The sequence below is a fragment of the Perognathus longimembris genome, chromosome 14 (genome assembly GCF_023159225.1).
Source record: "Perognathus longimembris pacificus isolate PPM17 chromosome 14, ASM2315922v1, whole genome shotgun sequence".
Taxonomy (NCBI): Eukaryota; Metazoa; Chordata; class Mammalia; order Rodentia; family Heteromyidae; genus Perognathus; species Perognathus longimembris.
Genome location: NC_063174.1, coordinates 20959647 through 20977593, shown reverse-complemented (window position 1 = coordinate 20977593; position 17947 = coordinate 20959647).

Sequence of the window (17947 nt, the reverse complement as noted above, 5' to 3'; positions counted from 1 at the left end):
TTCAAAAGGCCCTTGTACTTCCACTGAATTGAAACACCTTCAGGACTCTGGGGAACCAGGAAGTGAAGACAATGGGAAGAAGGCCAGGGCTTCAGGAAACCACAGCGAAGATGACCTCACAAAGAAACCAGTGTGGTAGGCTCCTGACACATTCGGGCTGGTGTAGGCGACACATCCTGAGCCGCCAAAGGAGCAGTGTGGCCCGTGCTTTTAGTTTATATGGTTTAAGGAAATGAAAATAGCCCAGGTGGTTGGAGGAGAACAGCGTGGGGATGAAATGACACAAATGCTGACAGATGGATTGGAGGTTCCCTCTCCTGCTGGCCAGACAGCCTCACTATGGAAAGTCTTGCCTGGAAGGTGGGTCACAGCAGCTCCGGTGAGATGCTGGAAATATAAGCCCAGACAGATCCAATAGCAGTGAGTCACTGTAAACCGACAGCCATCGGGCGCTCAGAGGGGACTGAGCGGAGAGGAGTGAGGAGTCCCCTGCTGTACAAAACACAAAGAGGGAAGTGTTCCAGTCCAAGGATCAGGTTTCTCAAGATGGAAGCCTGAGCAGTGCCGGCTGAGCCTCAGACTCTCCTGCAAGGTCAGGAGGACAAAACTCTGCCTATTCCCATCCAGGAGGTGCCACGAGGCTCCCCCATTCCTCCCAGGGAACTGACAAAGATCTAGGGATTACAGGGCTCTGCTGTGTCCTCAGTAATCCTGGGGGAGCCATGCAGCAGCTGTTAGCAGTGCTCCCCAACTCCCATCCTGACCACCCCAGGTTTGCATATCTAAGTTCTGTCCTTCAAGGAGCCTGTGCTAACTAGAAACGCCTCTCTGCACAACTTAGAAGCTGTTGGCACTGGAGTTTTCCAGTTTAACTGGATAGACTGGTCCCTGGGGCCCTGTGTTCAATAGCACCCATCCAAAGAGGGATAAGAGAAAGCAGTGCCTCACTTCTCCAAGGCTGAGGGGTCCCAGGACCCTGATGGACAGCTGGGGGTGGGGGGAAGATGGACTCTTGTTTGTTTTCTTACAGACCACAGTCAATTTATTAAACTTGGATGCCAGTAAATAAACTGAGTAATCAAAACCACAAGCCTGGAGGCCTGAGCAGTTTCCTCTTCTGGAATCTCTGTTAGTCTGTTCCCTAAGCAACTTGCCTCACAAATTTGAAACCATCTGTGGTCACCTTCACCTTCTCTCAAGGTCACTTCTCCCCACATCATGGCTTCACCCCTCACCCCTCCACCCCTGTCCACTGCAAAGACAGAGCAGGAAATGAGCCCACAGGCCACAGCGTGGCCCAAGTCGTGCTAGGCCCCCTGAGAGAAGCCTAACTGAGCGCTCCAGCCCAAACCAAAGCTACTCAGCAGAGCTTCCTGTGTGGCCTCGCTGGAGGGCACAGCGTGCAGCCCTTGGCTTTCTGTTCTATGAGAAGTTGCTGAGAACTTCAAAGTGACAAGAGGCCCCTGGGTTGCTTCAAAGACTGACTCCGGCAAGCCTGAATCTTCTCGGGAATATTTCTCCCCAGTTCCTGAAACAACATAAAACGATTGCTGAGGTTCACAGTGCATCCCCCAGAGCACTTGTGTGTTTCTCTTTAATCTAGTTCCCCCTCTCCCACTCCTCCTCCCCCCCACTCCCCCACCCCCACCCCAGGCCTCTGAAGGAATGCCCGGGACTCCACCTGCCTTAGGATGCTGCCTTCAGCTTTCTCCAGCCCCAAACACTGCCTCCTCCCTCCCATGCAGGTGCCTTAGCCTTTCATCTTAAGCAGCTGCCCCTTTCCAGCTGGGGGTGGAGGGTGGGGTACACTTGGGATGGGTGTGGTGCTGTGATTTGGACATGGCCCCCTAAGCTCTGGTGTTGGAAAGTTAATGCCCAGTGCTCCAGGGAGATGGTTAGAAGTGAATCATTAAGATGTTTGCCAAGTCCACTCTCCTGGTAACAACACTCCTCCTGACTGTGATCATGGGGACAAGCTTGTCAGAAAGGCGGACTTGCCCCTCTCTCAAACTCTCCACCTCCCTCCCCTGTCATGTGACCAACCTCAGCCAGGTTAGGACCAAGAAGGTGCTTACCACATACAGCGCCTTTATCCTGCACTGTTCCCAGTCTCCAGAACCCTCAAGCAAATACATTTCAGTTCTTTGTAAATAACCCAGTCTGTGCTGTCCTATTATAGCAGCACAAAGCAGACTAAGATGCGTGGGCTGTATGACTATTATGCACTCTTCTAGAACACAGTTCTAGTTCAAGTTGTTTCAGTTAAACAATAATAATGGTCTTTTCTCCAAATCTTGGAGGACCTTTGTTTTCTAGAAGTGAAGGCCATTTGTAGGCCATACTCAATGTACCCTTGAGCTGCTGCTTCTCCTGTTCCTCACATAAGAAGCAGGAGTAATTCCATCCAGATACAATGGTCCATCTCCCTAATTCCAGTTGCTCTGGAAGTACAGATTGAGAGGATTATGGTTCAAAGCCAGCCTACAAGTTCACGAGGTCCTATTTCAGCAGTTAAAACTGAGTGTAGTGATAGACACTTCTCATCTCAGCTATGTGGGAGTTGTATGCCAGATTCTGGTCCTGGCATAAATATGAGAACCTATCTCCAGAAGAACTAAAGCACAAAGAACTGGAAGTGTGGCTCAAGGGATATAGAGTGCCTGCTTGGCAAGCACAATCATAAGTTCTGCCAAACACACACACACACACACACACACACACACACACACACACACACACACACACACACACACACCAAACAAAATAAAAAAGCAAGAGTCATTTGGACTTGGATTTTTAGCAAGAATCTCCTCTTTCTAGAGGGTAAGGACTGTCTGGTATTCAATTTTATGGTCTTACAGTCATACCTGGAAAATAGTAGGGGTTCTCAAGTGATTGCATTTATTATATTATCATTTCCTAAAAGAAAAATATGTAGGGGCTGGGGATATGGCCTAGTGGCAAGAGTGCTTGCCTTGTATACACGAGGCCCTGGGTTCGATTCCCCAGCACCACATATACAGAAAACGGCCAGAAGCGGCCCTGTGGCTCAAGTGGCAGAGTGCTAGCCTTGAGCAAGAAGAAGCCAGGGACAGTGCTCAGGCCCTGAGTCCAAGGCCCAGGACTGGCCACTAAGAAAAAAAAGAAAAATATGTAGTTACTTCCTGTGCTGAAGATGGTTGCATATGTGTTTAGGCCAAATGCATGTCGAGCAATTGCACACATATGGCCTGGATCTCACGTCACCAGGAGCTAATGTCACCAAACCTCACAGCTCCCCCACCATCTCATCCTGTGTGTTGAACAAACCAGATAAGCCTTCAGGAGACCTGCAATGGACAGAGCATTTGAGACCAAAAAAATCCTATAGAGTTTTACACAAGGAGTATAATGATGGCTGTCCTGAGAAGTGCTCCCAAGCCTCCACCTGCACTAGGAGATGCTCAGTGAAGAGTTCGCTTACTGAAACCATGACTTCTTGGCTCACTGGGCCTGAGAGAGTTAAAGGAAGAAGAGCGCTGTGAGCTCTGGGAGCAGATGTAAAGAGCAGTGACTGCAAGGCAGTGGCCTAGGACAGATGAAACCCCTGTGAAACCATTTCTTCTGTGGAAGTGGTTTTCTTAGCCAGGCACAGGTGGCTCAGGCAGGTGATCCTAGCTACTCAGGAAAATTGAGATCTGAGCATTGTCATTTGAAGCCAGCTCAGGCAAGAAAATCTGTGAGACTCTCCAACTCAGAACCAAAAAAGCTAGACGTAGAGCCATGGATCAAGTGGTAGAGAATTAGCCTTGAACAAAAAAGTTCCAGGGGGCTGGGAATATGGCCTAGTGGTAGAGTGCTTGCATCATATATATGAAGCACTGGGTTTGATTCCTCAGCACCACATATATAGGAAAAGCCAGAAAAGGCATTGTGGCTCAAGGGGTAGAGTGCTAGCCTTGAGCGAAAGAAGCCAGGGACAGTGCTCAGGCCTTGAGTCCCAAGCCCCAGGACTGGTAAAAAAAAAAAAAAAAAAGTTCCAGGATAGCACCCAGGCCCTGGTTCAAGCCTTGGGACTGGCATAAAAAAGATAAAAGTTGCAGTCAAACTATCTATTAACAGATCAATTTAAGTGAGAATAGCACAACCTCTTGCCAGTTGCTGATGACAAGGTTTCTGGGAAGGAATGATAGCCTGGCAGGCAGTTATTAAATGTGATGATAGCCACCAATTTGGTGAAGAGTCAGTGGCTGGGGGGCTTATTTATTTTAAAACTGAAACCTGCTGAGCACTTACCAAATAGTAGCATTTCTACAACAGAACGAGTTGGATCGCTTTCTGACAAGTACTGAGTATTTGCTTTAAATTCTTCATTTTATTCTACTTTTCTAGAGTTTAAAAGTCTTTCAGAGGGGCTGGGGATATAGCTGAGTGGCAAGAGCGCTTGCCTCGTATACATGAAGCCCTGGGTTCGATTCCCCAGCACCACATATACAGAAAATGGCCAGAAGTGGCGCTGTGACTCAAGTGGCAGAGTGCTAGCCTTGAGCAAAAAGAAGCCAGGGACAGTGCTCAGGCCCTGAGTCCAAGGCCCAGGACTGGCCAAAAAAAAAAAAAAAAAAAAAAAGCAATAAATAAATAAAAGTCTTTCAGATAGAAGTTGTAACTTAGGTGGGCCTAGATCTAAGGAGCTCATCCTTGGTGTCTCTTAAGCTAAACCTAAGAGGGTCTGTAGAACATATTCTGAGATGCACCTTACCCCCAGGGTCAACTATTGCCAACAAGCCAGGACACTGAGCCTAGAAGGCTGTTGATTGGTTCTAACGTGCCATCCTGGCTCTGGAGGTGCCCACGGGGGAGGTGTTGTGGACATTATTGACATTTTGCTAAGACTTGACTTTTGCAAGAAGTGGGTTTGGTTTTATTTAAGTGGCTCAGTCTGGTGATCAGAATGCACTGTAAGTTCTCAGCCTCAAAAGTGGATTGTCTTCCCAGAGCAGTGGGGCCCACATTATACTGGGTTGTTCTGAGATGTCATTCCGCCTGTTTTCCTTCCTGTACATTAGGGTTTTCCAGAGCAATGGAGCCAGGAGACAGATGATAAATGGGTAAATCAATAAAATGATAAAACAGGTAAATAGACAGATGGTAAACAGGATGGATAGAGAGATAAATAGATAGACAGACAGATAGAGATGATGGATGGATGGATGGATGGATGGATGGATGGATGGATGGATGGATGGATGGACGAACAGAGATAGATAGATACATAGACAGATACAGAGATAATTATTCGGGACTGGCTCCTGTGGTTACAGAGGCTGAGAAATCCTTCAATCTGCGACCTACAAGCTAAAGATCCAAGAGGGCCAGTAGTGTGATTCAGTCAAGTTCAAAAGCATGCAAACCAGAGTAGCTGACAGTATAGGGCTCAGTTGAGGGCTGGAGACAAGCAGTCCCAGTTCAAGCAAGGAGGCAGGAATTGGAGGACAAAAATCATCCTTCCTCTGTCTGTTGTTATCTAGGCTCTGGATGAACTGAGCAAGTGGTGACTTCCCGTTCACCAGGGCTCATGCCCTCCTGCTCACTGCCCCCAACGCATGTCAGAAAGCCCCCGCTCTGCTTCCTGGTCCGAGGCCACCTCTCGGCAGCCTAAGGTGCTAGATGCACATTTCCTGGATCACAAGTAGCCCAGAAAGCCCTTTTTTTTCTGCCTCCTGATTTACAAAGCCAAAGAAGGTCAGGATTAACTCCCAATTGACCCTTTTGAAACTAGAGCGCCAGGCATCCTTAGCCTTGGCATTCCAAGCTCTTCATTCACACAGGGGCTTTTTGTAACTCTGGGACAGCTGGGGACATGTGACTATGGACAGAACAGCCCACGTGGAGGGTGCCGGCCTCAGAGAGCAAGGGAGGTGGGGCAGGATTTCCTATCTGCTCTTTGGACTCGGGGCAGCTAGATCTTGTGTTCCAGCCTACCTCACAGTGAATGGCAGAGCCAGGGAGGGGAGGGCTGCACTTCCGGCCTCCCATGAGCCCAAACACCGGCCCCAAAGCCAGGCTGAACATGCATAGGTAGTCCCACACACCAAACCAGCGAGATACCCTGCCATGTTGGGGTGCTCTTGGGGACCACCTATTCTCTCATGGGAGCTGACTAGAAGGTCTGCCCTGTCCTTGAAGTGAAACTGTGTGGATAATTATGGGATGTGCTTTAGAGAGTCTGGAGTCAGAAGACAGGCTAGAATAGCATTTATTCCATGCTTCCAACAGCCTACCCTTTTCAGAATCATCTAGAACACTAAAATACAGATTCCTAGGCTCTAGTGCCCCACTCCCACCCTGTGTAAAATACACATGTGGACTAGAGGACTTCTGTGAGCAGTGAAAATTGGAGAGCCACTGATGTGGTCAAATCTCTCACCTGAGTTTCTCAAACGCAGTGTTAGGTTGAGCAACTTCCAAGGGTGCACAGCAGGCTTGGCAGAGTGCAGAGCTCTTGACTGTAATCTGTGGCTGTATCTACAGCACACACCTTCTGGAAGTATCCACAGAGGAGTTGTCAGGATACCCCCAAGACTTCTGCACATGGAAAACACATGGTGCGCACCATCATTAGGCCTGTCAAGTGACCGGGGTCATTTCCCCATGCTGGCCTCTGGAGATTTGTCACTCAGGTGTCCCAGGCTTGTCTACATGGCCATGACTTTCTGCCTCACTGGGCATCGAGTGGCTCATGTCTGTAATCCTAGCTACCTGGGAAGCTGATATCTGAGGATTAAACTTCAAAGCCAGGAAAGTCCATGAGATTCTTATCTCCAGTTAACTCCCAAAAGGCCAGAAGTAGAGCTATGGCTCAAGTGGTAGAGCACCAGCCTTGAGCACAAAAACTAAGCAAGAGCACAAGGCCTTGAGTTCAAGCCCCAGTATGAGCACACGCCCCCCCCCCATGCACGCACACATACACATACACACAAGACATTCTGTTTCTAGGTCTATAATCATTGTGCTTCTGCTTGTCCATATTGTATATATGTGATGACTTCTCTATACCTCAGTTTGCCTCCTTTAAAATGGACAGGATGGCTAGCACCCTTCCATCTTCTTCTTTGGGCCTCTGCAGCCAAATGAAATGACCACACAAAGAAATCCTGAGATTCCCCCAGGCTGGAAAGAGACTTTCTATACCCACAAAGTGATGTCTTTAAAGACAAGGCTGTTCCTGCCTCATATGATAATTAGGCAGATGTTGTCACACATCTGGTTATACACCATGCTTTGCAGGAAGAGCTGCTTTTTCCAGTTTTTGGAGGGCTGATGAACTATTTCCTAAAGGTGACCTCAACGAGTACCTGAATTTCACAATACTGAACCAGATGAGCAGTTAAATTCTACTGGGTGCTGTAATTCTAGCTACTTGGGAGGCTGAGATCGAGGATTGAGACTCAGAGCTAGCCAGAGAAGATAAATTAGACTCATCTTCAGTCAACCAGCAAAAAGCTACAAGAGGTATGGTATAGGTGGTAGAGTACCAGCTGTGAGCAAAGAGCTTAAGGCCTGAGTGCAAGCCCCAGTAAAGGTACACATACACACAATTAAATACTACCACTACTAATAATAAATAGCACTGAGATGTCACTATGATCCAGGGACCATAGAAAACTTTTATTTATTTTGTTGTTTTTGTAAAGGTGATGTACAGGGGGGTTACAGTTACATAAATCAGGTAATGAGTACATTTCTTTTTGAACACTGTCACCCTTACCTCACTTTCTCAAAGTTTTTCCCTCCCATCCATCCCCTCAAGTTGTATAGTTCTTTTCAATATGATATCTAGTATGTATCACTGCTGCATTTGTTCACCCTTTGTCCCACCATACCTGTGCTCCCATCTCCCCCTCCTCAAAACAGATAAATTTATAAACAAGACAAAAGGCACAGGGCTGAGTACATGGCTTAGAGGTAGAGTGCTTGCCTAGCATGCATGAAGGCCTGGGTTCGATTCCTCAGCACCACATAAACAGAAAAAGCCAGAAGTGGTGCTGTGACTCAAGTGGTAGAGTGCTAGCCTTGAGCAAAAAGAAGCCAGGGACAGTGCTCAGGCCCTGAGTACCAAGCCCTCAGGACTGGCCAAAAACAAGACAAAACAAACAAAGACAAAAGGCACATAAAACAGCAACAAATGAAAAACAAACCAAAAAAACCCTCTTGTTTCCATTTCTTGGAGTTCATTTTGATAAATATAATTTTTACATGATCACATGCACACAGCTATTGAGCCTTTGCGATCCTCTCCTAAGAATATCCTCCCTTTGGTCTCACTATATGAATGTCTAGAGACCCGTGTAAATTTGTCATGTCCAAGTCATATGGCACATTTTAGCTGTCTTATCACATTTAGTCCCTACAACAGCTCCCATCTGTAAAATTAAATGTAAAAGTATAACTATGAAAGCAATGGTGCAAGTGTTCCCATTGCACAGACGTGCAAAATGAGACTTGGAAAAGTTAAAGAATTGTCCTAAATCACACAAGTGCTAAAAGACACAACCAAGACTCAAAGTCCAGCAAACTCAAGGGACAAAGAGCTGATAAAGCAGTTGGTGACTGGCCACTGTTATAAGCTTGACCTTTCCACCTTGTAGTCTGCTTAGTGAGATGTGACCTCTGACAAGACCCAGGAAGTGGTTCCAGGGCAGGAAGCCAGAAGCCTACTGGTCTAGGGAAGGCTCTTCTTGGGCCTGTGACAGATTTTACTGTCACTTCCTATCACCTCCTCCCCTCTACCTACACACCCAAAACTTGAACTAAGAACCAGTCACTCTACCCAATGTTCCCCCCCGCCCCCCGGGGGCCTGGAACTGCAGTTACAAAGCTAGACCCAGAGGATTAAGAGTTCTAGGTCAGTCTGGGCTGAGCCTGCTGGAAAGACTGACAAAGGCAGAACACTGGGTGAACTTTCTTCACTTATTTGCCTGTTATGTCAGGCTTTCCCGGAAGCAAGCCACTTCCCAACAACATTTAGACCTCTTGGTTGTGGGAGAGAAGAAAGGCAAACCAAATAAACACATACTACCTTTTAATGACTGAACTTAGAGACTATATTTTGTCATTTCAAATCATCTTATCTTACAGTTAAACCAGTTAACAGGCCAGCCAACAAAAACAAACTCAGTTTAGCACTCCCCAAGATCTCTAGGCCTGGGGTGTCCCAAGTGAATGAGGAAGAATGGTTTCAACCCAGTCTGAGCTTGCTATTCTCTTGAGAAAGATAAGCTTCTTCCCTTCTCCAAAGAAGGCTGGAGCCTCGGTGGCTTGAGGCCTTATACTGTTTTCAAGGCTCTAGGCTTCTTCTCTCCTTAGTTATATGGCTTTCAGTTTTAAAATAATTTCATGACTCAATATGGCAGCTAGAGTTCCAGCCATCACATTGATTCTCCTGTTCCAGGAAGATACAGAAGGAAGGGAAAAGTGAGAGAGTAGTATGTTGGTAGCTTATCCCCTCTTCTAGAGTCAGCCCAAAGCTTTTGTTTAATATTTCATTGGTTTAATAGTTCAGGCTGCCAAGGGTGGCAGCCCTCTGGGTGAGTGAATAGGGGAAGAGAGGAGAGTATCTACTAGCTAGGTATCTGGCAGTTTCTACCCCACCCTACTTACACAAGCTTCTGTGTTCAGATTTACTGCTGGGTGCCCACTCCTCCTAGGAGACCTGTTGTTCTAGAAATTAGTTTTCCCATAGCTCTTAACATGGAAAGGTGGGATCCTCCCTCAAGCCTCCCTACACCCCCAAGAACCCTTCAATTAGCATCTTCTGTTCTTCCCACTGAAGGCCATTCACTGAGCATCCTACCGTGTGTGTGTGTGTGTGTGTATGTGTGTGTGTGTGCACATGCATGCACACACCTACACTGGGGCTTGAACTCAGTGCTTCATACTCTCAATTTGCTTTTTTGCTCCACCACTTAAGCCACAACTCTATTTCTGGCTTTTTGCTAACCAGCCCCCTCCCCCCACAATAAAATAGAGATGAGAATTTCATGGACTTTCCTAACTGGACTGCCTTCAAATCATGATCCTCAGATCTCAGACTCCTGAGTAGGTAAGATTACAGGCGTGAGCCACTAGCACTTGGCCAGAATCTCTCCATCTTAGCTCCTAGCCCACTTGAATCTCCTCTCCGAGAAGGCTCTGGTCCCACCCCATTCCCACGCACCCCCCTTCAGCCAGGAGTCCCTCCCTAGGGACAGATTCTTTCCAGCACAGGTCTGTCCTTGGCTACTTGGTTTCTAACTTCCCTCTAATCTGGGGTGTAAAGGCAACGCAGCTGAGTAGGGGCTGGTCCTCTCCAAACACCGTGAAAGGCAGGCTGCGAGTTGCCGGGAAACCGGGACCAGGCGAGGTAGAGGCCAAGCGAGGGTGATGATGTCTTTTCATGTCTCCCAAGGCCTTTGGACCCCTAACTCTATTTCAGACACCACAAATAGCTTTGCGGTAGCCTTGCACAGCACAAGCAAGGTGAAGGCAAACAAAACGTGAAGTATTGTCCCAGGAAAGACAAACATCTGCTCTTCCCTCTCACTTGCAAAAAGCTTCAGAAATAAGGGCAAGAAAAAGTCTGCTAACGCTAACAAAACATGTTACCTTGACGCCTGGAGAGAAGGCCTTCCACAATGCGCTTCCATTCACTTGAATTTTCCCATTTTGATCTTAATTATAAACTGAAAACAATTATAACCCATAGCTGTCTGTTCTGTCTTTTCAAATAGGAGTCATCACACAGATGGGAATATTTATCCCCAGTTGTGAATTTTAAAACAAAAGAAAAACAGAAACAAACAAACAAACAAAAACAACCCAACTTTGATCATTGGAGACACACCTAAATGGTGTTTTCCATTACTGGCTTGAAGATGAAACTGCTGTAAGGGCGTGGTGTCTCACACTTGTAATCCAGTATTTGGGAGGCTGAGACAGGAGGATCTTTAGTTCAAGGCCACCACCTGAGGAATCTAGTGAAGACCCTGTCTCACGACCAAAACTAAAACAAACAAACCAAACAGCTCAAACCCCAAGACAACTGATATTACGGGCTTGACATTGGGTTGTAATTAATCTAGCCATTTCTTTTGATAAATGAAAAATGATGATAAGTGATAAAGGATAAGCAGTAAGAAGTTTGAGGTTTGCACGGCTCTGCTACCCAGTTACCACCCTAAGAGAGTAGGTAAAGAAATTCGAGGCTGGGGATGCGGCTTAGTGGTAGAGCATTTGTGTAGCATGCATGAAGCCCTAGGTTCAATTCCTCAGTAGCACATAAACAGAGAAAGCCATAAGTGGCAGCACTATGGCTCAAGTGGTAGAGTGCTAGCCTTGAGCAAAAGAAGCTCAGGGACAGTGCCCAGGCCCTGAGCTCAAAACCCAAGACTAGCAAAAAGAAGAAGAAGAAGAAGAAGAAGAAGAAGAAGAAGAAGAAGAAGAAGAAGAAGAAGAAGAAGAAGAAGAAGAAGAAGAAGAAGAAGAAGAAGAGAGAAAGAGAGAGAGGCAGGCAAGCAAGCAGGCCTTGTCTGGTGTCCTCTCTACTCTTCTATTTCCAGCCACAGTCAGTCACAGCATGGTTGCAAACCTCCCTCACCCACCGATTGTTTGGATTGAACAGAGCAAGCAGAATGGGCCACATTCACTTGAACAAGGTGCATTTTGCTGATAAGCCATCATACCCTGGAATGTCCTTGGGAGACGTCACCCCAATTTCAATAGGCCAGGATTCTATGTGAAAGCAGCACTGCAGTGACACTGAACCCCTAGAAGCACCCAGTGACTAGTATCCAAAGTGACAAGAGAACTGAGTGGACACCAGAGGTCATGTCTATGGGGAGTCAAGAGACAGGCTAAGGAGCCCAAACATGGGCACAGGCAGGACTTAGCTGAGAAAGGTCATTTGAAGGAGAATTTGCCTGGGAATGGTGTCTCCTCTGCCTGAGGACTGGAGATCAACCAGGTCTCTGCAGTCCAATGGCCTGGGCTCCTATCAGGAGTGCTATACCCCCTGGGCAACTGAGCAATGTGACACTGGGCAGGTCTTCAAGGCTCTCCTTTGGAGTCCCTGTGCTCACAGTGGCTTTGAGAACTCCCTTTTCTCTCCCAGCATGGCAGATCTCTCTCTCTCTCTCTCTCTCTCTCTCTCTCTCTCTCTCTCTCTCTCTCTCTCTCTCTCTCTTCTCTCTCTCTCTCCCTCCTATGATAGTATTTTGCAAGGTCTCCACAACTACCTGTGTGATACCAAGAAAGTCATTTACCTTCTCTGTGCCTTAGATATCATAATAGGAAAATGGAGCTCAAAATAGCATTCACTTTCAGAAACTGCTAATGGGTATCACTGAAATTCTATTTGTAAAGCCCAGGAGAACAAATAATGCCTGGATGATTGCTAGTCAATGCTCCCCCAAAGAGTTATTTCTACAATGGCAATTGTGCTTTCTCCCTGGATTTCCATCCCCTGCCATGCAAACATATTCACAAGACAGGGATAGAAAAAAAAATAGGCAGAATATAGTGATAAATAACTGTAATCCTAGGACTTGGGAGATGGGGGTAGGAGGATTGTAAGTTCAGGGTCAGCTAGGGCTTCATAGTGAGACTGTCTCAAAGTAAACCAAAATCAAAACCAAGTTGGGTGCTGGTCACCTCTATCATCTTGGCTACTCAGGAAGCTGAGATCTGAAGATCACAGTTTCACAGTTTGAAGCCAACCCTGAGCAGAAAAGTAAGGCTTCAAGGCCCTAAATTCAAGCCTCAATAACACACACACACACACACACACACACACACACACACACACACACACAGTCTTGGAATCCCTTCATTCTGTCAGTAGCTCTTGACATAATCAGAAGACTGAGGATGCATGCCGGGGTATGGATTCTTTCAGTTACATGGTCTATGCTGATTTGGTTACATATTAATCTACTGGTAAAAGCTGAATCACATGTGTTAACTATCAGCACTTTAGGCCTTCAAGAAAGAACACAAGAATAAAATATAACCAACATTATCTTGGTTCAAATTCCTCCTTTTGTGGTTGACTGCTGGCTCAATGAACTTGTGCAGGTTTTTTGTTTGTCTTCTTGGTTGCTGTAGAGAGTAAAGTAAGAGCATCCAGCCCTTTGCACACAGAGATAAGCTAGGTCTGTGGAGGCCTCATTTTGGCTTCTCTGGTCGCTATCCAGAATGTAATTTCATGCACCTTGAAGACAATCCATTAGTTCTTGGCAAGGAAAAGTAACTTTTCAAAATTGCTCTTTCTAACAAGACTCTCCTTTCTTGTACAAGAAACTTCTCTGAAAACAAGAATCTCCCCCGCCCTAGTTTGTGTTTTATTTGTTTATGCTGGCATTGGGCTTTGAACTCAGGGCCTGGGTGCTGTCCCTGAGCTTTATTGTTCAAAGCTGGTGCTCTACCACTTGAGCCACATCCCCGGATGGTTGATTGGAGGTAAATGTTTCTTTGATTTTCCTTATGGCTCTGAAGCACGATCCTCCAGTCTCAGCCTCCTGAGATCTTTGTGAAGAGAGGCAAATTCCATCCATGGCAGTACTGTTGAACCTGGCCTGTCCTCACTCCTATCACACCCCACATTAAAATCTCTCTCTTCCTCCCATTTCAAAAATCATATCATAGCGGGCTGGGAATGTGGCTTAGCAGTAGAGTGCTTGCCTAGCAGGCATGAAGTCCAGGGTTCAATTTCTCAGCACCACATAAACAGAAAAAGCCCTAAGTGGTGCTGTGGCTTAAGTGGTAGAGTGCTAGCCTTGAGCAAAAGAAGCTCAGGATCAGTGCCAAAGCCTTGAGTTCAAGTCCCAAGACTGGTAAAAAAAAAAAAATCATATCATAAAAGCTTTGAAAAGCAATTCACCATTTCTTTTCCTCTAGGGGAGGCGTGTCCATTCCCTTCCCCATTCTTCCCTCACCGAGACTTACATGGTGGCATTCATGGAGTTTCTGGGCTCCTGCTATGCTGTTTAAAAAAGAAGGAAAAAAGTTCTGTTTCTGTCAGATACAGTGGAATGGAAGCCAACTCTATGTGGGTTGAGTCAATTTCCCCCTGGAATCCTGAGCCTGGGATCTGGGGAGGAAAATTCAGCAGATTTATTGTATACCACCTAACCACGCCCAGTGACCTAAAAGTGTTCTCTGAGCCCAGCCCCCTTCCTGTAGTCACGTGAGCACTGTAGTAAGAGGTGCAAAGATCAATATTTACCAGCAGCCAGCATTTTGGAACATGGTTACCATGGAAACGTTGTCACCCCCCCAAATGACTGTCATGAGGTGGAAAAAAAAATACTCTTAAAATAAATGAAACCAGGAAAGGTATATTTATAAATGTCTTACCAAGTACCTCGCTGTTTATAGAGTAGGCCGTACCTTTTAAGCCATAGAGATGTGAAAGATTGGGGGAAATTCCATGACAGGATTTTTCTTAAGTTCAAAAAAATTGTTATTCTTACCTCTTCTCCCAAATGATCTGTAAAAATAACTAATCTAAAATTCTTAAGGGGAAGTAACTCCAAGAAATATGGACTTGTATTCTTAGATATTACTCAGCTAAACTGCGTGTGCGTGTGTGTGTGTGTGTGTGTGTGTGTGTGTGTGTGTATGTGTAGGTATTGGGGCTTAAGCTCAGGGCCTGGGCAATGCCCCTGTGCAGTTTTGCTCAAAGCTAGCACTCTACCACTTGAGCCACAGCTCCACTTCCAGCATTTTGATGGTTAATTGGAGATTAGAGTCTCACAGACTTTCCTGCCCAGGCTGGCTTTGAACCTTGATTCTCAGCTTTCAGCCTTTTGAGAGGCTAGGATTACAGGTGTGAGTCACCAGCTTCTGGCTATACTAAACTCACTGAAATTAGTAAAATAGTACTTGGTGGAGATTAAAAGCTGACTTTTCTTATGCCTAAGTTCTGCCAATTGTTTATAGAAGGATCAGTAAATAAGGGCCATGAAAATTTTTGTGCAATGGGAAAAAAAAATGCCTGCCGCACATTTAGATTTTTTTTTATTATTTTTTTTCAAATTTTTATTATCAAACTAATGTACAGAGAGGTTACAGTTTCATACGACATTTAGATTTTTAAAAGAAAGGAAGCAAATCCTGGGACGCAGTATTTGTCTTGCTTGCACTTATAAAGCTCATTTGTCACTTATCTCCTTACTAAGTGAAGCACAAATTTATTTAGAGCAGCAGTTTGCTCTAAGATGCTCCCTCACAATAACCATGGCCATGTGACAGTTCTAGTCAATAATATACCGAAGTCCCTGTGCAGAAGACTATTGGGAGACAATTCTCCATTGTTTTCTCACAGTTAACTACCAGCCACCTTTTACTTGACTGCCTTCACAAGGATTTTTTTCCACATATAGTCATGGAAGATGGACACATTGTCTCTCCAGAGAAAGACTTGCTTAGAACTTTGGAAGACAGAGAAAACATTTCCCTCTAGGGCAAAGATCAGGCTTGTCACCTGCCTATTATGTAAGATGTGGGGTTCCTGTAGAGATTGCTGCAATGAGAACTATAAAACATTTTTTTTAAAGAAATTGAATAAGACACTAGAAGAGAAAAAGACTTCCTGTGTTCATGGACTAGCAGAATTATTTTCCTGGTAATGACTAATTATCAAAAGTGACCTACAGATTTAATGCAATCCTTATCAAAATCCTAAGGAAATTCTTCACAGAACTAGAAAATACAATCTAAATGTTTATATAAAGAACCAAAAGATCCCAAAATAGACAAAGCAATTTGGAGTAAAAAGAACAATGCTGGAAGTATCACAATACCTTACTTCAAATTATGCTACAGAGCCATAACAAAAAACAGCATGGTATTGGCACAAAAGCCAACATGTAGCCAATGGAACAGAATAGCGGCCCCAGAACAAGCACACACAACTGCAAGCCATCTGATCCTTGACAAGGCTCCAAAAACCAGCACGCTGAAGAAAAGACAGCCTCTTCCACCAACGGTGCTGGGAAAACTGAATATTCACATGTAAGTGACCAAAACTAGACACTTATCTCTCACCTTGTACAAAAACCAATTCAAGGGGCTGGGAATATGGCCTAGTGGCAAGAGTGCTTGCCTTGAATACATGAAGCCCTGGGTTCTATTCCTCAGCACCACATATATATATAGAAAATGGCCAGAAGTGGCGCTGTGGCTCAAGTGGTAGAGTGCTAGCCTTGAGCAAAAAGATACCAGGGACAGTGCTCAGGCCCTGAGTTCAAGCCCCAGGACTTTCCAAAAAAAAAAAATTCAAAATGGACCAAAGAGCTCAACATAAGACCTGAAATTTTGAAACTACAAGAGGAAAATGTTTTGGAGTATAGGCACAAGCAAAGACTTTTTTTTTGACATTATAATTTTTTTATTTTTAAGACTTTAAACTTATATTTTTATTATATTTTAGTAGAGGTTGTCATTCCTAACCAATATTTCAAATGTTAGCATATTCTATTCCAAATGCAATGATACCACATGAAATTCTAAGGAATGTTTTTCCTTAACTAGACAAAATATGTTTAAGAATTACAGTCAGTACTTTGACTTTAACTTGAATTAAGTTTTAGAACTAGTGAAGAAAAATATTTAAAAATTCTAAAAGCATATGTTTCAAAATAGATAAGCATTACAAATGTGGAAAACAAAAACTGTTGGCAAATTGTAGAAGAGTGTTATGAATTCTCTGTGTGATATAACAACTGATTTTATGGCCTGTTTTTAAAAAAAATTCTTATTTATTGTCAAAGTGATGTACAGAGAGGTTACAGTTTCATATGTTAGGCCTTGGGTACATTTCTTGTACTGTTTGTTACCTCTTCCCTCATTCCCCCCTCCCCCTTTCCTCTCCACCCATGAGTAAGCAAAGACTTTTTGATTAGAACTCCAATTGCTCAGGAAATAAGAGTAAGAATTGACAAAAGACATTACATTAAATTAAAGTTTTTGCACATTAAAGGAAATAATTGTCAGAGTAAAAGGACAGATGATGGAAGGGAGAAAATGTCTACCAGCTATTTATCTGACAAGGAACTAACATTCAGAATATATAAAAAGTTCAAAAAATAAATACTAAAAGAACAAACAATCAACTAATAAATAAATAAAAAGTACTGAACAGTTTTCAAAAGAAGTACAAATGGCCAATAAAACCATGAAGAAGTCAGATTCCATCCCATTCCAATTAGGAAACCAATAAGATTCATCACGAAAACAATAGGGTGAAAATGGTAGTTGACTCTTGTAATAGCTGCTATGAGGCATAAGAAGATGATTGTGATCAGAAGCAGACCTAGGCAAAGACTCAAGACCCTATCTAAAAAAACAACTAAAGCAAAAGAAGAAAAGAAGGAGGAAAAGAGAAGAAGAAGGAGAAACAAGGAGGAGGAAGAGGAAGAATAAGAATAAGAACAACAAAAACAACAGGGGGAGGAGAAGGAGGAGGAAGGAAAAGGAAAGAGTTGTGGCATGTCTCAAATGGTAGTACAAGGCCCTGAATTCAAACCCTAGTACCACAAAGAGAGAGAGGGGGCAGGCATATAATATGATTGAAATTCACTGTCTGAATGTATGAAAAGGTCATAATAAAACCAACTTTTTTTTGCATGTGCTGGTCCTGAGGCTTGAACTCAGGGCCTGGCGCACTGTTTCTGAGCTCTTTTGCTCAAGACTAACACTCTACCACTTAGCCACAGTTCCACTTCTGGCTTTTTTGGTGGTTAATTGGGGATAATTGCCTCACAGGCTTTCTTGCCCAGGCTGGCTTTGAACCATGATCCTCAGATCTCAGCTTTCTGAGTAGCTAGGATTATAGGCATGAGCTATAGAACCAGGCAGAAACCTATTTTTATTTGCAATAAAGATATAAATGTGGGCTGGGAATATGGCCTAGTGGCAAGAGTGCCCTTGG